Source organism: Phalacrocorax carbo, chromosome 1, assembly GCF_963921805.1.
Source record: "Phalacrocorax carbo chromosome 1, bPhaCar2.1, whole genome shotgun sequence".
Taxonomy (NCBI): domain Eukaryota; kingdom Metazoa; phylum Chordata; class Aves; order Suliformes; family Phalacrocoracidae; genus Phalacrocorax; species Phalacrocorax carbo.
The window spans coordinates 81,383,935-81,407,253 of record NC_087513.1 but is presented as its reverse complement, the minus strand read 5'-3'; the positions used below and the strand labels follow the sequence as shown (position 1 = coordinate 81,407,253).

Below are 23,319 nucleotides of genomic sequence, written 5' to 3'. Positions count from 1 at the left end.
CATCTATTGCCAGTGAGGCTGCTCTGGAGGTGCCGATCCCAGATTTCCTCATGTGGTATGTCTCCCATCCAGAGCTGATCTCTGGACAGGCCTAGGAACACTCCCAGCCAATTGTTCCAATGAATCCAAGCCTAGGCTTACTGTTGTTGTGATTTATTATTCAGAAATGCATAGAGTTAGAAATAAGAATTTGCTGGATAATCACATCTGGCAGAATCTGTGAAAAGCCTCAGACAGCCTTCACGTGAGTAGTGACATTAGGACTGGAAAAACCAGTTTTTTCCTCTGTCACCAAGTATATATTAAAACTACTGGTTTTAATCTTTTGGCAGTATTAAGGAACCCTTTTTCTTAATGGCCAGATTCATTTGAGGTTTTATATGGGAACAGTTAAGTAGGGACCTCTTCCAAAAATCTGATACAATATAAATATTTAATCCTTAGTAAATCATTTGAACCTCACTCCACTATTCTCAAGCCTAGCATCTACCATAAAAGTTCATGCAAATGCAACAACAGGAGTTATAAAGTTCTGTCCCCATTCCTAAGATATCAGAGGAACTCCTCCACACGCCCGGTGCTTAGTAAGTACATTCGCACACAGCAACGCACATGGGAGGTTTCGAGTCCAGGACTCTCTGCGCACTTCAGCAAAGGTTGCACTCATGCAGGGACATCCGTGGGATGCAGGAGATGAGACTGCTGGTCAGAATTCACTGCAAGCGTTCAGTCAGTGGCAGCACATTTAAGCCAGTGAGATATCAGTTTTACTCCAGGCAAGGAGAGGACTGGTACTCTCAGAGATCGACAGCATATATCTGCTTTTGACAAAATACTTCAAACATTGGAAAGCTTAAAAAAAATTTACTTACTTCATAATGGTACAATATTTACCATTTCATCTGAGCATGTGTTCTCAATCTTTTCTCGAATTTCTCTATTCCAAATATCACTACAAAATAAATACTCATTACCTCATTAAAATAATCCTCTTGCTGTGCTTAGAAAGGGATAGAAATAGGATAAAGGCCTGTTGTTTTACTTATTTCCTAATTGGGTGCTTACTATATTTCTCATTGATTAAATTAGAACAGTAAAGATACTTAGTTTCCCATCCTCGGAATTGTTGATTTCTCTGACATGAAAGTTAAAGCCATTAAACACAGTAAGCTGGTCATCCTATCTGTTCAAAGGGGCTTTCCAGATTTGTTTGTGCAAAGGGAACATCTGTTCAGGCAAGGCAGCTTTCCAAATTTGCTCATTTGTCTGGCTGCCCCTAACAGCTACATTGTCATCCATCACCTGCCACCAAAGCTGCAGATGACCAGGAAGTTCATGAGAGAAAAATGGTCTTATCTTACAGCTGCCCATGGACAATATTCAACTGTAACTGAAAACATTAGCAATGCTTTCTCTCCCAGTCCCTTCGTGAGACCAACAGATGGTGAAATACACAAAGACACAAAAATCCTAGCTCTGGCGCAGTCAGAAGGACTGGCGAAGGACTGCTCCTTTCAACAGAACTGAGGATCACACCGTATTTCCAAGCCACGTGACATTTGACACCACTGTGTACTCCTCCTTCAGTCTTTTGCAATAGCCAGGAAAAAAAGGTGTGGATTTGCCTGTTTTCAGTTGCAACAGCCATCTAATTGGGAGGTGATTTAAAATCTTTGTTGCCCAAGATCGTTCATGCGGCATTTGAAGGCGTTACTTCCTTCTCCTCAGTGAGGCCTTCCTTGATGCACTGCAAAGTGGTATTAACTGCACTTTCCTCAGGAGCCCATTCTAGCTGAGGTCTGGCCTTCTGTTGGTGCAGGTCTTTTGAGCCTTCTTGTGCAGCGGACACGCTCATTTTGCCAAGCACCAGCTGTGCTCTTCAGAAATCTGATGTCACCGAAAGCGGCTGAATTGCTGTGATTCTCTGCAGTGAATCAGCTGCGGTCTCTCACAGCGTGAGGCATGGCCAGTCCCATGTATGAGAGCAACCATCGTGTTAACTGTTGGGTCACCGGCCAGTTTTTAAATCTTTCACGCTACTAGAAATGCGAGCATATGATCTGTCCTCTTGCTGCCAGCAACCCTGCCTCCTCCTATAGTATACCTGTAACCTACCTCCTTATTTCCCAGCTATTAGACTTTTTGATCTGCCCCGGCTCAAAATGCAGTGGGGTGTGGAGCAGAAGTCTCAGGAAGCACCCAGGAGCCCTGGGTAATGACAGAGCTGAGCCCACCAGGCAACAAGGAAAGCACAAAGCCCTCTGGCAGCGAACAAAGAATATTCTAAAATATTTCTAGGATACAGAAAGAAAGGAATGGAGAAGGAGGATGAAAGCTGACCTTGCTTCTCCAACTGAATCAGCAGATTGCAGATAGAGAGGAGGGGCATGTTTGTTTTCAAAACAATAAAATACAACCAGCACACATCATTCCACATCTACCATGCTTAACAACACTCTTCACACAATGCTCTTCTGTTACATTCAAAAACCAGATCCTTTGGGTTTTTTTTTAATAAAAAACCAACACACCTGTGTAAGAAAACAACAAACTAACCCCAAAAGACAATCCCTTCTCCTCACAAAACAACAAAAAAGGCCAAAGACTATCCCAGTATCGTGTCAGCACTCTAAAGACACGACACACTCACCAAAGCAAAATGGTCGGCTTTCTGTAGAGCCGTGTTTACCAAACTCTTTCATTTGTAGCAGTCAAGATCACATTCTGCTGAAATGACCAAAGAGCAGACCTGCACCTTGCAGCAGAGGACTGCAGCGATACCCTGGTCCAGCTGTTGCAAGCTGCTTCCGGAACTGGGAGTAATAAGAGGAGCTCCAGGCAGCACTGCTCCGCGCTTCACTAACATTACTCCTGTAACCCTCGTGCAGCGCTGCCAGCTGATACTCTTGACCGTACTTTGAAGATCTAAGCCCGTAACATCCTGTGGTGCTGCTGTGACACAGACAGAAGTACCAGCCCAATGACTGCTCTTCGCACAGCCCTCCATTGTGCAGCACAGACATACCCTTAACTAACACCACCTCTTAGCTGTCTTTTTTTTTTTTTTTTTTTGTCTTTTTTCAGCCATTTCCTTACACAAGGGACAGAGCATCTCAGCCAGTAAGTGCCACAAAGTAACTGACTTGGAGCAAACCGATCCTTCTGAAGTCAAGCAGAGCAATAGATTTGGATGTGCGCACCGCCATTTTGGACGTGTGTGAAAAATACCATGGCTTGAAAACAAACACGTGATTTAAGAGAGAGAACATAAATGTGAACTTGTGCAACTTTTAGGTCTGCAAGACTTAGAGCTGAGGGCAGCACCTTACTATTTTGACTATTTTACATCCAGGGAAATGGGTCTTTGCAATAGGGAGACAATTTCTCTTCCTGACCAGGAAGACCCTTAACTTTTAATTCTTATTTTAGTCAAACCGTACTTTGACTAGATGAAACTATGTTAACCTATGAAGGCATCAAAATGACCTCCGTGCCTCTGCCATTTCCTGGGCCTACCTGTTGAATGTCTGCATGCCCTATTCACCAGCAACACCAAGAGCAAAGTTTCAAAAACATAGTTAAAAAAACCCAACACATACACAGACAAAAAACCTCCCAAATCTTGTCAGATTCTGCCAGGATTTTGCCAATTAAATTGGGGCAGGAGGGGTGTTTCCTCCTCTTTGCATTATCAGGATCGATTTTGTCAGCAATTCGAAGAAAGTTTAAATAACGAAACTTCTTTTTGCTTAATCAGTTTTATTTGAATCTGGTAAATGTTCTGATAAGCAAAAATGTGTAACTATACGAGTAAATTCTGCTCACTAAGAAGTCTTTCCACATAGGTACCAGTATTTGCAGTAGCAATGGGATGGGAATGAAAGATTATCACGAGGAAAACAAATGCAGCTCAGTCAGGAGAAATGCAGCTGGGAGAAAGATCCAAATAAACAACATTAATACGAGAAAGGATTTTCAAACACCATGGTTTTACTCAGTGCACCTGGCATTTAGAGGATGTTGGAAAACCTGTCCATTATTTTTTTTTTGCAGTTTATGATATTTTTAGATAAAACTATTAGAATTTTGGCAATTTTTCATAACAAAATGAAAGGTAGAAGTTTTATTTCATTTCTGGAATATATATTTAGGGGGAGTTTTCCCATCCTAAAGGCTGCATTCAGGTTAGCAGCAGTGTGAGTGGTGTCAGTGCATTAAGCCTAAGATAATGTCTATTTACAGTCATATCAAGGGCATGATGACAGGGACATTAAAGCTTGTCACTACAGGTCATCCCTCATAGTGAGGGCTCTCCCTAACTTGATTCACCTGGAAACAGGTATCTCAGCTATTGAGTCAAACCTAGATGGGATATGACCTGATTTTGGCTAAAGAAATTAAAGCACTTTAACCACTGCAAACTAATACTTTGCCAAAATTGACCTAGGACCTTTTTCCTAGATTAGTCCATACAGAACTTTAACCAACTGCTCTCAGGAACCAGTGCCCTTCTGAAAATATAGCAGAAGTGATCAAGAGAAAGGGAGGGGGAGATGAAAATGTAATGAAGTTTTGCAAGAAAAAGGGTGTAGGAGCAGAAAGACAGCTATAATGCGCTCTGTAATAAAACATCATTCAGGTGCAGGGAGTGAGCCATATGGTCTGATTCTCAGTTGGCAAGCAAACATATTTCCAGCCTTGAGGGTTAGGACTATGTTTCAAAAACAGCTGGCTGGCTATATAGTAAGTTTTCCTAAGATAAGGAGAATTTTCCTGGGGCTGACTGAAGGACAGAATTGGTGCTCCTTATCATCTGCTTGGATGAATTAGGTCTACAGGCTTGATTTAATGCAAAACCTGGATGATGCACTTATTAGGGCAGCCATGGCATTGTCCTGGTGGGGAAGGAAGACAGACCAGCCTGTGACGCTCCCACAAGACAAGGTATCTGCTCCTCAAGCAGAAACTGAGAAGCAAACCAGAGTAGATTATAAAGTAGATTTAAAGAGAGTCACAATTTCACCTGCAAAGCCAAGACAGACAAACATCTAAATTGTCACTGCAATCTCTGTAAAATAAACAGATATTCTAAAGAATATCTTAATTATGCATTGTAGGTTAAGTACTACAGAGTGATGAAAAGAAGCTCAAAGGCTAGGGAGATGGAAGATCTTACCAAGCAGATGATCCTAAAATGTTGTGTTGGAAGAGGCACCTGTTGGACTACTAGGGAGAGGTGGATGTGGCAAATGAAGGGCTGCAACATGGAACTACACCCATAGCCTTCAGTCTTTACACCCCCGATACAGCCCCCTGATGTGCTTATCAGAGTACACTTTTATTGTGTGAAATAGGCTGCTCCTGCAGTGTTGTTTCCTTACGGGATTATTAACTAAGTGTCAGGCATGATATGTTGGAGACAGCACAAAATGCACATACCTTGAAACAGCATCATCGGCACCAAGCTCAAGCATCTTAAATGCAAGAGTAATCTGATGCAGTCGCTGACTTCTCCCAATATTTAGTTATTAAAGTTTATCAGGTACTGCTATTAGAGGCTAGCAAAACCTTTCGGTCAAAAGTTTCTTGGTGAAAAATTAAGATCTTGGTGATGTCAATGTTTTTAGAGCTATACTAATTTTGGTGTAAGTTTCATATCATTATTTGGGGGAAGGGATAAAATAAGCCCCCCAAACCCTAAATATTTTATTTAAAAATTTAACAAATGAAACAGCTTTGCTTTAACATTTATCACTTTTGTTTACTTGGTGGCAGGTGGGGCAGCAACCTGAACAGTTTATTTTAACCAGAACAGTTTTCCTTCTCAAATTCATAGGCCAGTGATTTTTCCTCTCTGATTTTTCAGAGCTAGCACTGATCTGAACACTGATTAGCCTGAATTCTTTAGCTACAGCAGCAAATAGTCCTTATACAACTGCACCTTTGCCTGGGTAAACTGCCCAGAGATGAGCCATATTCTTCAAATGTGCTTCAAAAAAACTGTAGAAAAACACCCTGTCTAATGCTTGCTTAGGAAAGGAGAAGAAAAAGAGGCCACGTAGAAATAGCTCCTTTTCATTCTGCCGAGCTCCCACTTGCACACACAGATGTAATCAGGATCAGAAGTGGGGGTGCTGGCCCAGAATGAGGGATGGAGATGTCTCCAGCCTGCACCACAGCCACCCCCACCCAAGTTGCAATACTTTCCCTCCTCCTCCCTGGATGGGTGTGAAAAATCAACACATGGAAGAACTGCTTAGGCTCTAGCTTCTCCCCGCTCATCCGCATAGGAATGCAGTCTCTTCATTTATCTCCAGGCTTCTGTTATCTGCCAGTGCAAGTATTGTGGCATAACAAGGTGGAGGACATTTAATAGACATGCTATAATAAGCTTCAATCTCTGAAAAATGCTATTAAAAGCAGAGACTCTCCCTTTCTGTAACTCCTGTGTTAATGAAACATTCCTTTAGCCAATAGAAAATTTACAAACTGTGTACTATTGCTTCTGCTATTGTAATTTCTTGAAATAATAGTCTTACATATGTGTCTTCAACTCTAGTTTAAGACTGTGGAGACTCCAAAGATGCAACAATTTTAACAAAGTGAACTTCTGCTAATCTTGACTCCAAGGATATTATCCTTAAGTATTATTAACACAGCCTAAGTGCCGTCTATTTCCTATCACACAGGTGCCTATAGGCACTTTTCTGCTCCTCTACACCCACCTGCATGCTTTGCTGGTCTGATGTGAAAGCCATGATGGCACAACTCACCTGAATCTTCCTTGCATGTTACACCTTGTGCTCAATTACCTAAAATCCAAAAATCTTTCCTTCTTAGCATCCCCAACGGTGCTGATCACCTCTGAAATAACACATCTATAAACGGAACACCCACCACACACACACAGTTTTAGGATTCTCCAACTCCTTACTGCTGTTTACGTGGTAACTAAATTGCCACCAGTAGCACCCAGCTTTGCTGGTTGGGTCATTTTTACATGCCTGCCCATCACCAAACCCCTCCAACAACATGCCAAGAGTAACTGGTTACATTATTTGTACAGGTATTGTTGCACAGACTAGGTGGTCTCTGTGGGTAAAGACAGCCTCACTCATGCAGCAGGAGAATGCTCACAGTATGGTGTGCAGCAGACTCCCATCCAGAAGGACCTCTGCTGACCTTGTGCAAACACCTCCCAAAAGCAGGGAGGTGGGGAAGCCCAGTGCAAGCCCACCTGAGCGGCTCCATCTACTCTTGGTCATGTTTGTCAGGCTTTATTAGCGAAGGCAGTAGTCTCAAAGCCTTCAGCAAAGAAATTACAGTGATGGCAATCATGCTCAATAGATGCGAAAACAACGGAGAGATTAGGTAGAGGGAAAACACAGAGGGACAGAAACTGAATCAGTTAAGTACAGAACACAACCAGCTTCCTCACGTAATAATCAGAGAAAAGGAGAACAAGACTCATCCCCACTGGAACAAGATAAAGGATTACATACACACTCATTTTGGCTCCTACACTGCTGCCCGTGGCTTAGCACACCAGAGGGGAAACTAATTTTTGGTGTATCCTTCACTGACAAGATGGCTGAAAGATGAAGTACCCACTTCCAACTGTTGTATCCAGCATCTGGGAAGCATCTGCTGAGCAAAGTGGTTGGCTGGCTATAGACCATCAGAACACAGAATACAGGTCTCCTAACATTGTTTTCCTCACTGGTCATACAGATCTCCACAACCTAGGTATGGAAACAAGAGGAGTATCAGCACAGGAGGCTGCAGGAAGAAGAAAATGCTGGAAGCAGGTTCCCTAGTTGCGTTGCTTCACCAGGTCATCATGCCTGAAACACAGCTGGTGAAACAATACCAGATGGGGTTGAACCCTTCACATTGCATGTGGGAACATGGAGCAAGGGAATTATTGTGGTTCTGCCCTGAAAAGTACTAGTGAGGCACAGATACTACTCCAGAGCTCACACGCAGCATATGAAACTCGTTTAGTCTGCACATATCTTACAGTATTTGTTACATCCTTCAGTGTTTCCACAAGTGCCCCAAATTATGTTAGGAACTTGGCCTTATGATGGGTGCGTGCTGCTGAACCTACAGCAAGTGCATAGACAAGGCGGCAATTTTTTTCCAAGCAATCCCAAGATGGGTGGACTGAATCCACGTGTCAGTGTCTTTGTAATGTAGGGTTTATAGTACACAGCCCAGTTATGATAACCTATCTTACTGGGGTGCAAGGATGAGCAGTTGCTTCCTGACAGCTACATCTACATCACTTTCTCCCTTCTTGGAAAAGCGGGATGATAAACCACTGCATCACATGAGGGTGATGGTTGCTATTACAGGAGCTACCTTGAGGCTCTTGCCTCAAGGCACAGCTATTATCTTCATCTATGCTAGCATGCCTCTGTACTGCACATAACCCTGTCATGCACTTCACAAAAAGGAAGGCATTGTGCCATGGAAAGATGCAAGCAACCAGTACGACAATGTCAAAGCTGCAGACCAAGATTTTTGAGGCTAATAAAAACAGGTGGGATAATAGCAGTTGATAAAGGGGTATAGTGGTAAGACCACGCATAACGAACAGTGATGCGTATGGAAGAGCAGAGGATGACAAGACGAAGGATTTATCACTGTTTTCTGACATCGGGAGGAAAAAAGGGTGGAAGAATGTATTATAGATATCTGATACAACATGCATAGTCCCTCCCACTTTACACCCCCTGCAACCTTAACTCTTAATTACAGTCTTACTAGTAGATTGATCAGATGGGAAAGGAAGAAGAAAAATAGTTGGCAGGCAGAATTTATACAAACACATATCTACCAGTATTTTAAGAAAAAAAAGGACAAAGAAAACAGTGCAAAAATATGATAGCTAAGGGCACACAGTGTTCATTAACCATGAATATGCTTTTTCAAGGAAGACCTTTAACTCATAGCCTCTTCCTGGAGGAAGGAGAAACAACTTACAACTCCAGCTTTGGTGCTAATAATTTTTTCAGTGATTTAAGAAGCTTACCTTCTAACAGTTTGGTATTCCCTTTTTACAACTCGCATTGCTAAATTGCAGTCATGGGCCCAGAACCCATCACGTAAGTCTGCACCAACATAAACCAAGAAGACAGCCCTTGACCAGAAGAGCCCAACTGTTTAAAGCAGTAGCTGGAAGGATGTATTGACAGTGAAAGCATGCATATTTGAAAGGAAATATATTCCAGTTAGCTCTATTTAGCACCTCATAGCAGGCACAATGATTTCTGTATGGCAATTTTTGTAATTAATTGTGTGTACCTATTTGACATACTCAGTGTGACACAGTATCACATGAGCTTTTATAATAGCTACCCGGGGGAAAAAAAAAATTCATACTGGTAAATACCATGTATTTGTAATCTTCTTTTGCTAGCAGGGAAACATGTATAGAATGAAAAACGTGTTTAATATCTGCTATTCAATAAAAAAAAGAGCTACAAGCGAACAATCTACAATACATAGACTTCTACTTATTTTAGGGCATTGCGGGGGGAGCAAAGGAAGCGCTTTCTGTAAATCTCATTTATGAAAAATATGGCATTACATAAAAAGCCAATCACAGCAGGATTCCTTCCATTTTTCAGATACCATCAAATGTTTCTACTCCTTGTACCTGGACAGGCAGAATTAGGAAGTCACATTAAGAGTTACTTTTAAGAAAGATTTATGACTGGTTAACAACTTCTAATTAAGCCTCTCACTCTTCTACACTATTGCTATGAGACATCTTAAAACAACATTCACTAAATGCCTCCAGCTGTCCCTGCCTAGCTGCTTTTGGGTTTCATCTTTCACACAGGTACTCCAGCTACTATGGTAAGTAACTTCCTGAAGCCTAGCTCTCAAGTTTTAAAAAAAGCAATCGCTCATTTTTCCTTCCAGCTGGTGGGCAGAGATGATAGGTGACTGAAACTGTTCATTTCTTACCACCTCCAGCAACTGGATTTGTTACGTGCACATCCTGCACATTAACAACAATAAAACTCTAGGTAGTAGCCTTTGATTTGCGAAATCACTGGCTCTGAAGGGTGAGCAAGGAAAGAAGCAGCTGCTCAGTCTTCTCTGCTGGAAATCACTCTTTGTATATCTGACAATAAAGATGTTCTCAGCCTGACACTATCGAATTAGCAGGCAACAAACACTTCTTTCATGACATCACTTCCCTGGTTTTCTGCCACTGATACAGATGCCCTAAACTGTGGCCAAAGACTGCTCTTAAGGGGGTCTATGAATGACCGCCAAATTCTAGCAGTCGAAAGATTATATAGAGACATATATATTCTAATTTTCACAAAAAAGAAAAGGTTCAGAAACACTGCTTATGCCAATCTGATCAATATGCTGCTTGGGAAAGGAGGGGGTTCATACTGTGTACCACAGCAGGTGTTGAGATTGGAAGGCAGGGAGAGTAACATCAGGTACCAATCTGAAGATTTCATAGATGCTGGTATCTTCTGCTCTTTTCCATGTCATCCTAGCTAGAGGCAACATGAAACACATAAAACAGCCAGTAAATTGAGCAGATTACAAGTCTTGGCACTTACTTGAACTTCCCATGTCTTTGCCCCTAGGTTTGATGATGTAATTCAGGATTGCTCCCATGTTATCACTCCTACATACTCTATCTAAACATAAGAGACCTTGAAGTTTTCATGCCAGCATTTATTAATAAATACAAATGAAAATATTCTCATTTTCCTATTTTGGTAGATGCATAGTTTAGAGAGAAATATAAAATAAATCCAGACTCCAAGATGGAAAAAAAAAGCCCCCAACAAACAGCTACCATTAAATATAAACACAGTTATCTCTTCAGGCTTTCTGAGAGAGAGGTCACAACAACCTTGATGTATTACCACAACTGAGACACAAGATAAAGTTCCCATGGTGTTCCTATTGTCACATGCTGTTTGCTTCTGTTGATCCTCCCATGCTGGGATGCTGCATACACACTGAGAGCTATGGCTTTTCACCAGAAAGGTAAAACACCATGTTTGGCAGAAACTGAGACAATCCTTACTGCATAATGCTTGAGGCCAAATAAAGTAAGATATTCCTTCTCCCCTTCTCCTTTCTATGGTGATAATTCTTCAAAAGCCAGTAAAAAAGGGCATTCTTGTTGATCATCTCTTATGCTCACCCATACAAAAAAACTATCCCTTCATAAATAAAAAGATTTCAGGAACAACAAATATGAAATATGCCCAAGTTAAAAAATTTCCATACACCCTTCCTAGTTTATTCACCTTTGACTTTTGTAGCAAGTACATTTCCATCCCTGAGACCTGCTAGAGAGCAGAACACATGGGAGGATAATGGGACAATAAAAAGTTTTATCAGGATTTAAAAAAAACAGAGAGACAAAGCAGTATGCCCCAGATTGCATGACCACTGCTAAAGAACAAGACAAAAGTTAATACATCAGCCTGAATACACAGTCATGCTTGCACTGCGGTTAAGTGGTACTTTTCTCCCCAATTCCAATAACCTTTAATCCTAACAACTGTTCAACTGAACCAAAACCCTTTAGAGTTAAAAACAAGGGTCAGCAGCCTGGTAGGGCTGTAAAAAAAAGAAATAAACCACCCCACCTTCTATCCTCTTCGAGATGTTACACAGATCAGGAAAGATGTTTAGCTTACATGCAGGGGCACATACACATCGTACGGGCATGCTCTGTTCAGTGCCAGTTTGCAGCACTACTACGCTCCTGTCGGTGGATAGTCAGTAATTCCTAGGCAAAGACTTTTCTAATTATTTGTAATTACTATTTTTATCAGTATTTATATTCAAAAATGCTACTGTATATTCACAGCAAGATGTAGGGAACGCGCAGCAGCTCTCAGCTGCGGTGCCCTTCTAGGAAGGCTAACACACGGTGCCAGGAACAAAACAAGCCCCGCAGCCCTTTAAAATGAAAGAGAAAAAAAAAAAACACCAAACAAAGACAACAAAAAAACCTTTTTAAATTATGCCAAACACCTGCAATTTCAGTTTTTGACTCAGTCTGCCCCTTACAAGAAAAATGCACAAATACCTTAATATGCAGGTCAAGGATCCTCAGCAAGGACCCTCAAAACTCTCTGCTCCATCACGCCAGGTGGGGGGATGCTTGCAGACTTGAGGGCTGAGGTCAAAGCCTCCCAAGTGAGCTGTGACTCCAAGGGTTTTGTCTCTTTCCCTCTCTATGACAAATAGCCTAGTGTCTTGGGGCACATGGTGCCAGCACTGCCCACAGAGCCACAACGTTCAGGCACTGTGGGTCCTTCGGAAGCAGGCAGAAATGTGCTGGAGCAGACAATTTGCAAAACTCGTTTTATTGGAATTTTTCCGACTAGATCCAATGATCAGATTTCCTTTTGCCGTATATGTAAATGTATTGGCTTAGGCTGTAAAACACAGCACCTGGGTGCACGTCCAAATGTCAAAACCATTTCAAAGGCACCACTTTGAATAACAGTGACTTTGAAGTTAAGGTGGTTGTTTCGATTATCCCTGGCACTTATGGGGAGTGGGTCTCAGTCAAATGAGACTAGGAATGACTAGGAATCATCTGACGTTTATAAACTCAGAAGTGGTTGAGAGTTAAAAATCAGAAAGACAGCACAACAAAAACGAAGTTACTGTATTATCTTCAAGCCAAACTGAATACTGACCTTTCCAAGGAATTTTTCCTCCTGCACGGTTCCACGTAGAATTAGTAAATTGCGAATTCCTAACTTTTTTACCTCTATTCAGAGACTCACTTGTGAATGGATTTTTAAAAGCAGCTGTAAAAGCCTGTTCAGTTGTCTGACGGGAAGCCTGTGAGAGATACGACTATACTTCATGATGTTACTAGGTTTAGCTGTTCTCGTTAATCACAGAAATAATACAGCAGTGCTCACCTTCAAACACACTTAGGAATTATGGAGAAGGTGCTGCCCTTTCAAATTTCCAAATGCACATTTGCTAGGTCTTGTGGGCCTTTTATGGTCTAGCAAAGCTTTAAGTCTAAACGATACAGACATATAGCTTAGTGGAAGTGGCATCTTCAGTCCTTCTCTGTTTTCTTATCTTCTCAAAAACAGCTTTGAGAGCTACGCACATGGATTTTACAAAGCACTGTGCTCTCACCTTCAATTTATATCAGCCGTTCAGCTTCGAATAGCAGTTTGGTATTTGCCATCTCAGCAGAACTGCCCTCTAGGAGTTGCATCTCTAGCCAAACCTCAAAAGAAAGAATCACTTCTTGGCATAGGCAGCTCCTCCAAGTGTGCTCTGCCTCCTGCCAACCACTTTGGTTGAGCCTCAGCCTCCAGCACTCAGCGACAGGAGATGCTGCCAACAGGAGCACAACTGATGCTCTCGATCCTTCCAGTTCCTCTCTTGTCTCAGAGCTGTATCCAGAATTAGCTGCAAAGATCTGCAGTGACTTAGGAGAAAAGCAACTCCTGCTCCAGTACGATTTTTAAGGCTCCCATCAACTGCATCTTCTCACAGTACCTTGACTTTTGTCTTGGAGGGAAACGCTCAGTGGAAGGTGGTTGCTTTTAACACCCATTTCACATCATCATCTGTGTTACCCAAAGTTTACTAACTCAACAAGCACAGTGCAGAATTCCTCTCTGTTGCCAAGCATCTGTTTGACTCAGACAACACTGAAGCAGGTTTTGCATGTGTGTGTGAAAGATTAGGATAAAAGTGGTTTTGCTTTGATGCACTGCTTGGCAAGGAAAAAAAACCAAAACCAACCAGCAAACCCCATCCAAAACTAGGCTTAGTTGTAAATTAGCAAGGACAGTTGAGTGGCAATTACTGCTGCCACAGTTCAAGGTAGGAAATTCAAGGGTCCACTAGAGACTCACCCAAGATGCACAATTTTGTAATTAATGAAACGGTTTTCTGAATTTAGGGTACATTGTGTATCACTCCTCCTGGAGTGAAACACAGATTTTGTTTTGCGGTTTATTTAGGCACATTGTGGACCACAATTAAACAACAAGGAATTATGCATATATATATATTTCCTCTACAATATTTTTTTTGAGAAGTCTTCCAAACTTCCCAACTGCCAGATAAACAAATCAAGCACTCTAAGTAATTCAAGCATGCTATAGACTGTACTCTACATAACATGCCACTTAGAGTGAAACCAAACCCAAAGATAAAAACCTCATTATCAGGTTAACTGTTTCCACTAGAAGAACACAGCAGAGGCAAAGGGGTGAGCAGCAGCAAGCTTATCTCAGGAAGTCTCATGAAGGCCTTGGAGCCTGAAGTGGAAGGCTGTTTCCAAATTCATCTTGAGCTTCTAAAGTTAGCACTAATAAAAGCTCATGCAAGCAAAAGATGGGGCGGGCAGGGAAGAAAAAAAAAAAAAAAAGGCAATTAATATTGGGATAGAGCTCCAAGTCTGTTGAAATGGATGCTGGTGGTCTACAGCTAGAGTGGTACTGAATTCCCACAGGCTCAGCTGCTGTACCAAAATCACAGCATCCCTTACTCAGCCACACCCTCTTTCTCCTAGAAATGGATGTCCTTTTATTATTTCTGGGCAGACTGCCAATGCTCTTTAAGACAGGTGACTTTATACACAGCTGCAGTAAACTCTCCATAGCTAACTGTTAGGATGGCTTTCCACTTCAAATACTATTTTCTGCACTCATTTCTTTTAAAGGAAATAATGCACCTGAATTCCTTGCATCTGGAATCCATGCTACAGCTGAATTTTTTTAAGCTTTCTATGAGCATGAGGAATTTAAAAAAAAAAATCATTACAGAATGGACTGTTGTTAGGAAACCTCTTCAAAACAACTACAGAGAAATTTCATAACACTCCTTTTTGGCACATACTTTCTCTTTGCTTGACCATCCTTCACAAACTACAAATTAGTTTAATTTTATTGGGAAAAAAATATTACTAGACAAGGACATAACATATGCCATAATGTAGCAAGAAATAAGTCAGGATGCCTTCATTAAATCCATGATTTTGGAAAGTACTCCTGTTCAGGACAGTATCTGAAGCACATCTTTCAAATGGAAACAAACTATAAAGTTCTAAAAGGTTATAACTTTAAACTGTTTAGACAACAGGACTTTACCTGGATATGAATCACAGGTGTAGACAGAAGACACAGACTACTCAAAAGCCCAAGATGCTTAAGCATAAAATATTAATAAAATATAGTGCTGTCTTTAACTCCTATGATAGTTCACACTCTGAATGAACTTCAGCATCTTTGCACTTTGTAATCACATACAGACCACAAGTACCTGCAAAAGTCTGCATGAAAATAACAATGGTGACATTCTAAGTGGCCGTTGTTGTGTATTTCCCCCTTTAGTCCTTTCTTTTCTCCTGCTGACGAATGCCTGTCTGCTTTCTCTTAGAGGAAATGTGTCAGACAGCAAAAGCAAGATGCTCCAAAACATTTCATTTTGCTTGGGCTGTGGCTAATAGTCAAAAGAAAGATTACATCGCTACATGCCAGTACAAATTGGCAACTAAAAACCAATACACTCAATGATTTTTTTTAATGAAAAAGAAAACAAATAAATGGTTTTGTAAATCAAAACGCTACATATTAGATGTGGAAGTTCTTGGGAGTGTTTATTCTCTCTGCTCCTTCTCAAAAAAAAACAAACAAACTCCACAAAACAAACCCCTCAGTAGATGCTTACACATAGGATTGCTAGATCTGAACTTTAAAGGTCACCATGACTGTGTTGAAACACGTGATTCTGGGAGCTGTAAGATTAATTAAGATGAAATCATCAGCAGCTAAATGGTGTTTGTTAGAAAACAGTATTGCACAATGCCTACAATCTAACACTAGAAGCTGCATAAAGTTAATCTAGTTTGTAATGTTAACTACCGAGACCAAATTTGCTAAAAGGTCTTTAGACCCATACTTCTTATATCTGAAGTTTACAGATGAGCGTCGCATGTGGCCGAGTAACACTTTTTAAATTTTCCTTTCCATCTTTGGCAACGTTTAAAAGACAAAATGAAAAATGAGGAAAACAAGGTTTTGCAAGACTGATAAATTCAGTTTCTTGCTCATGCATAAACCAGTTGGCAACAACCAGCTCTTCTCATCCCCTTCTACTTCTAAGAAACCAAAGCCTAGGGTACAAAAGAGCACTTGACTGCATACCACCAAAATTTTCCTGTTATTTACAACATTAGCTTTGAGCTAACACCAACAAGGCAAAGTACACTGTGCTCAAAGGAAACAAGGTGCTTAGGTTTCCTCAAACCAAACAAACGAGAAAGATCAAAATTAAGGCTATACAGAGTTCAGCTGTCCCATCATGATCTTCTTGGGTCGGCTGTAATCGTATTTTACACCAAGGAATAACCCAGAAGATAAACTAAACTACATTTTCTGGCACATTTTGTACCCATAGTGTAACAATTTTTGCAATAAATGAATTGTTATGTAATTTCAGTGACTCTTCACTCAACAAAATTAAAAAAAAAGAAAGCAAACTTTGCCTTGAATTTAAGTTAAATAAATTGATGGCTTATGCAGGGAGAAAATTGCACAATATTTAAGAACCAGTAGGCATCATCCAACAAAACATATATTGTTTTTAACTATAGTTAAGTACCTGTTAGAGACTATGCCTATATTATAGTATTCCTGTCCTTAGTAATACCAGAACAATCCTTGCAGTAGTGTTTTTGTTGAATAGCCAGTTCCCAGAATCCCTGATTACATGTGAATTTTGGTTTTATAGCCTTCATTACTGCAGTGAGAAGACTGAAGATCATGAATTCAAACAGATTTGCCCATATGACCTATTGTTTTCTTATTCAGTGCTTTCTCATGGTTTCTGAGGACATAGTTTATGTTTGCTGAATAGCCAAGCCCAGCAAAACTGGTGCCACTTGAAGATAACCACTCTGAAGCTAAATCACAGCATCTACGAGACGGGCACAGAGGAAGGGTTCCAAGGTTACATGTTCCCAACTCACCTGCTCAGTTTATAGGCAAATAAAGCAAAATTTACAGTGGAAAAATTTAATGAGAAAAATGACTGTTTACCGCCCAGTTGTATTTACACAAAATTTGATACACTTCTTCAAGCTAGAAAATGAAGCATTTTCAACAACTTCAGAAAACCCTAAACTACTACAGTTGACAACTTTAATACCTGAATAAAACCATTTACTTGAGTCAATAAATTGCATCCGGCTTTGTAACATATTTCCCTTCCATTTTGTAGCATACAGGAACTATTACCTACTGGCATTTGGAGGAAATGCAAAGCAGTTTTGAGGTACTGAATCTATCCATTTAACTAACAGGTAGGACAGTACAGTCCCTTTACTGAGGTTTCGAATTATTCTGGGTCATAAGAACAAGCCAACTGCCTCCACAACTGAGAGATTTAATAAGACAGTAGACTCTAATAAACAAAACCAAAGGAAGTTTTGCCTTCAAACTTTGCCAAATTGTGTTTCTGCAGTTCATTGCACTTGCAGCGTGCAGACTGACTCGATTTCATGGTAGGAGGCCACAGAAATGCAGATTGCTGGTTTAATAATGATTTGTGGTTTAGGTTTTTGCTGTTCCTTAGAAGTTATAAAAACAATCCACTTGACAAGGTCAGAATTCAAGACCAAGAAATGTGGTGAGCTGAGCAAAAGTTACATATACAGCCCTATCTTGTGAAGTAAGAGGTAAGAGTTTAGAAAGAACATTGCCACAGTCATGATGTTAACGTCAGAAACATTGTATTCTCTAGCAGGAAATCATAACAAATATTGACACTTGTCTCCCTAAATTATCCTGCACTGTTGCACAAAAAAAATTTGTGTAGCCTGGTTATCAAGTTCTCTGCAACTGTAGTTTTCTTAAACACCTTTTTAAGCCACATAAAAAAAAAAATTAGTCACCATAAATCAATGCAGATCATTCGTTCTACTGAACTTTCACTGCAGATCTAATCTACAACCTCTAAAAATAATAACAAAATATAACATGACTTCATCCAGGTTATTCCAACACCAATGGGAGAGACAGACTCCACACTAGCATAGAGAAAAGAGGTAATACATCAGGGTGCTGTGAAGCATGCATTAAGTTTTCAGATCATGAAGAAAGTAAGCATTCAATGCCCAACATCACATAGCTAGGCTTTGCAGGGAGGCACAACCTGGCTTGCAGCAAAGTCCAGTGTAACGACATTTCTCCAGCTCCACCAGCTCTGACCATCAGGTGTAGTATGGAGCCAGAGAGAAGCCACCCACAAATACAGAATTTTAGGGAAGAGAGATCAACAGACCAAGACTTACACATAAAGCACAAGACTTGACAGACCTGTGTGATAAGCAGCTCACTACCATTGGGACCCACTTTTAGGTATGTTTTTGCACATAACAAGTGTTGGCTATGAATGCCACGCTATACTTTGTAATCCCATGCTGGTGTTTATATAAAATTTTGAACAGTGTTCCAAATATGGAGCTGACTGTACCCTTATTATATGTATAAAGTCCATACTGACTGCCGTGATAACTAGCTTGTAACCAGCTTAACTACAAGTTTTAGAGACATTGGTGTGTTCCTGATGACCCTCAGATGTCCACAGGGTGCTGCTGCAAATCACACAGCAACCAGGTTCATTTTAAACGTTTTCAGGTTCCAAAAAACATCTGTGCAACGTGATGCTCCCTAATGATAAAGCATTAGCCATATGCTGCATTCCCTCTCCTTCCCTCCAGAGACACAAGTGATTTTACTTCTACTCGACATGTTTTTATGGCATAACAACAGCCTGTTTTTTCCTTTAGGGTCTAGGACGCCAAGCACATCGAGAGAGAGGTATTACTGGAGCTCTTCTGCAGGGAGAATTTCAGGAGAGGGGCAAGTTACAGCCTGAGGTTTAGATGAGTCTGTTCTCAATAACTGACTAAAAAGAGAGAGAAGGACTGGGATCACCTTAACAGTGTCACTTTGGTACAAGGGGCCCAGGAACACTTCTTTTTACCTACGCTATGTAGACAAAGGTCCTTCAGTAAACTGTATCCACATCCCAGACCGAGAGCCTTGAATCTTTCAAATAAAACTCAGTCCAAAGTCTAAGCACAAAGTAGAATTTAAAACAGCCCAAGCCAACAAACCACATACTACAAGACAAACAGGAGCAAATCCAGGTAATGTTACAATTCATCTGAAAGCTATGTGCCTATTGTTCATTACTGCAAACCCTGCTGGGATTTACCAGCTGGGCTGCTCAGAGGTTTGAAGAAATAGAAGATCATATTGAAGGAATTCAAAAGAGCACTACAAAGTTCCAAACAGGTTTATGCTTTTGTTTTTGTAACAATGACCCCTTAACTTCTAGCTGTTGTCACTCTGTATTTTTTATGTTCATTTCATAAATGCTCTTGCATAATGAATAGGATTTAATCAGAATTAGTTTTATGTATTCTAATTTCTATGGGCTTGGGGTTTTATACACATAGTCTAACAACTAGATTCAGATTCACTAGCTCTAGTCAAATACACTTCACATTCAGACAGCAAATCCAAGATGATAGGTAAAAGGCCCCTAATAGGGACAACAGTGCAGTCACACAAACAGCAGGAGAGGCAGCACAGATGAACTAGCAAACCTAGCCAAATGCAGGCCAACTCCTGCTGAAGTGACCGAGCTGCTCCCAGCTCTGACTTACTGAAAGACACTTGCCTGGATACAGTGCCAGACCAGATAGCCCCAAGCTATTACAGCCCCCCTGGACCCAGACCACACTGCAGAACCACCTGAATTTTGCTGGTTGAACTTACTAGTCTCCCCTAAAGGCTGATGACATGAATCAGTACAACAACTGGAGATCTTCTGCATGTTGCCCCCGAGCCCATTCTGTTCTCATGCCTCGAAGTACAGAAACTCCACAGCTGGCAGAAAGCTTTTGGCTCAGACTGCAGGGGAAAGCTGCAAAGCTGCTTTTGGGCTAGAACTGCCTCTGGGTGTTGAAGAGATGCATCAGCACGGCACTGCAATGAGTTAGCACACACAGGAACTAGCACGCCTCTGTGGCACAGTTGATCTGAAACTGAAAGCTGAGTAACGCGTTCTTCTGAGAGGGTCGTTTCATCGTACAATTTGTATTGCCTCTGCAATGCTGAAGCTCACAGGAAAACAGACATTTCTCAGCAAAGTTCTCAGTACCTAGGCCTAAATCATACATCTGGAGGCCCCAGTGAAGATCGCCAGAACAAATCTAACCTCTTGCTGCCGATTTGTTTCCCACACTCCCTCTTTAGACATCTCTTGTGCATACTTACTCCCTGGTTGCTGCTTCTACTTCTGGATTGAAAACAAATATGAACATACATATTCTCTTATTACCTGAATGAGATTTAAGTTTACTTAAGAAATATTTGTCAGGAACATATTCTCTTTGAAATATATTTTCAAGATATTCCACATGTAAATTATTTCATTTTTTCAGATTTGCCTCCTCAGAGATCTAGACTAGGTCCCAGTTATCCTCTTGTGAACATTTATTCTGCAGAGGCAGAGCCATTGCTACCAAAAACTCTTTCCAGTAAAACTGTTGCAGTGAACGTAGATGCTTAAACTAAGCTGTAACAAACGTATTAAATCCTGAGAGAGCAAAACTCTGTTCATGTCTAGCAACAACTTATTGAAAAAATCGTAAAGGAAATTCCCTAGAAATATTCTGTTGACGTTAAAACCAAGGTTTGACGGGGGATGAATTGGAAAAGCAAGTTTTTATTTCATTTTACATTAGGGTGTTCATTGCTAAACACAGATATAATTTATCACATATAGGATCAATGGCAACTTTTGTAATTACAGTCATGGTTTGGACGGAAGTGTTGCTATAGCAATACCAACCATAGGAAGGAAACCCACATTTACTCAGAGCATTATTTCTACATGTCATTATTTTTAATGGCATCGCACTCTAGCAGAAAGGGGTGCAGTAAATCAATAGCAATGCCTATTTTAATCACATAGGCGTAGTTTGGAAAAGTATTTCACAGAAACACACTGAACAAGGAAATGAAAGACCATGACCTCACATTAAGTAAGGTTTTATTTGTTTTAGTTACTCGAGTGTTGTTCCGTGAATCGGCTTACATCAGCTAAAGTCAAGAGTTTAAATCCAGGCTTTCCCAAATCAAATCCTCATAGATTCAGAACATAAAATGTTTTAGGTTTGGATTCCTTTTTTTTCCCCTCTCCTGTTCTCTATGTAATCACAAGCAACTTAAATGACATCTGATACCACTAAACTGGTTTGACTCCCAGCAATCTCAGGTCTGTGGGGTTTCTTGGCTTAGGCATTAAGCAAAAGAAATAGAACTGGTTTGGGACTGGAATCAGCCCTGAAGTGATACAGCCATATTTGCGTGGCACTACTCCTGATGCAGCTGGCACTGGTGTTAATCTGGGAGTCAGATAAACCACAAAGGATGACAAACACAAGATTGCAATACCTTTTCCTGGCCAGCCTCAAGGAAGGGCTGGTAACCAGGGCACAGTGTGACATTCCAGCCACAGGCTTTTGGCAATGGGACTTTGGCTGTGGCTTTGGGGAACTGGGACTTTGGGCGTCTCTTTCTTGTGCAAAGGTTGACCCCATTCTGTCTGTCTCCACTCCTACCCTGGATTACCGATAAAAATCATACTCCCAGTCATCCTGGCTTCTAGTTCACTATTTTCTCCTCTTTCCATGAGTTGGGCCCTTCAATTAAATCTTGCATTGCTCACAATTGCAGTCAGATTTAAAGGAAGGAATCAAGTCAATTGAAAACAAACAAACGATCATCAACACTGACCTGTGAAAACAGATCTATTATGATTCTGACAGTTGATTTTCTCATGTCTCTCTCTTATTTTTGACAAATTAGTTCAAACAGATTTCTATACATTTCTACAGCTCCTAGCATACCTAGGAATAGAGAAGGAGTAGCTAAAATAGATGTAATTCTTAATAAATAATTCACCTGAAAGAAAAATTACTTGGATTCTATGGTCATGTGAACATTGTGGTTTTCCCAAGGCATGTCAGAAGAGCAGAAAATTTGAAAATGGCCAAGCAATATAAAACCACATAATATCATAAAGCATTAAGGACGCCTTGTACATGGATACAGTTCAAGCTATGGTAGGGCGGTATTCTTTGTAGAAGAGGGGCTTGTTGGGAATTGTCCACCATTCCACATCCACCATTGTGGACGTACAAATGTCACAATCTTACAAAATTCTTCCTCCGCACTGCACAGCCCTGCCATCCTGGGCAGACACTCTGAAGTTAGAATCACAGAAAAGCTGGCTGGAAGGTATGGGATCCCAACCCTGGGACTGGACTAATGTCAGGGGTATGCTGAAGAGGGGAACACCACGATGAGGCCAAGGTGAGGGGCGGAACTAGGGGAAGACTGGGTAGTCACCCCTTGCTTAGTCCCACAGCCCCAAATGTTTAGACTCCGATAATATGCCTCTGCCACTCCCTACACTGCTTACCAGCTGCCAGAAAATTAGGCCTAAACTTATGTCAAGAGCCCAGACAGTTTCTAACAGAACACCCTGTGGGAAGTATCTAAACCAAATCAAGAAGCTGTCACCCACTCGCAGCTAAACACTAATCAAAAGCATCACTCGTGGTTGAGGGTTTAGTTGTATGACTCCTTTAAATTATAGAAGTGTGAACATTTTTGCTGAACCATGAGGCCTTCCTCCCTCCTTGCCCCACATTTATCTACCCAAACAGCCCCTGTTCAGCTCCAAGAGTCATAGCAGGGTACGCTGCAGTGATTAAGGCCCTGGGTACAAAGGTAAGTGGGGACTAGGGGCTTCACACCAGCTATAAAATTGGAGCATGGGAGTAACTCAGTGGAGCTCCCTCTCAGCTGGTCTGAGACTCCCACCACCTTTGACCTTGCCACAGAGTATTGGAACACTGAACCCCATCGTATCCCCACTCCCCCAATTTCATGTATCTTGCTCTACCAGTTTCTCTCTTATTATGTATTGGGCTTACTATATAGGTTAAAGTGACTTAAGGACAGTGGAAAACTTAATAAAATTGTTCTATATGTTAACTGCCTGGCGTCTTGTCAGTGAAGCGCATTAACAGACAGAATCTGTCTTGCTGCAGATAACAATCCAGGAACATGACAGAAGAGACCTCTGCGGATCACCAGTTCAACACTCTGCTTGAAGAGGGACTGTCACCAATTCTAGACCAGGTCATCCACAGCTTGGTCCAGCTGAGTCTTGAAAACCTCCAAGGAA

General features: G+C 41.1%; 1 protein-coding gene across 5 annotated transcripts in view; it reads right to left on the bottom strand.

The window, feature by feature from the left end:
• The window catches only part of FAR2 (fatty acyl-CoA reductase 2), a 155,436-nt gene that overhangs the window by 117,298 nt on the left and 14,819 nt on the right, over positions 1-23,319 (bottom strand). The window contains exon 1 of one of the 5 annotated variants that reach the window (XM_064462063.1): positions 19,836-20,049. The exons of 3 other annotated variants lie outside the window; for them this stretch is intronic. The gene's annotated coding sequence lies outside the window, so the exon portion shown is untranslated. Of the gene's footprint in view, positions 1-12,088; positions 12,204-19,835; positions 20,050-23,319 lie in introns of those variants that run through there. One more of the 5 variants, XM_064462082.1, reaches the window with a different exon arrangement.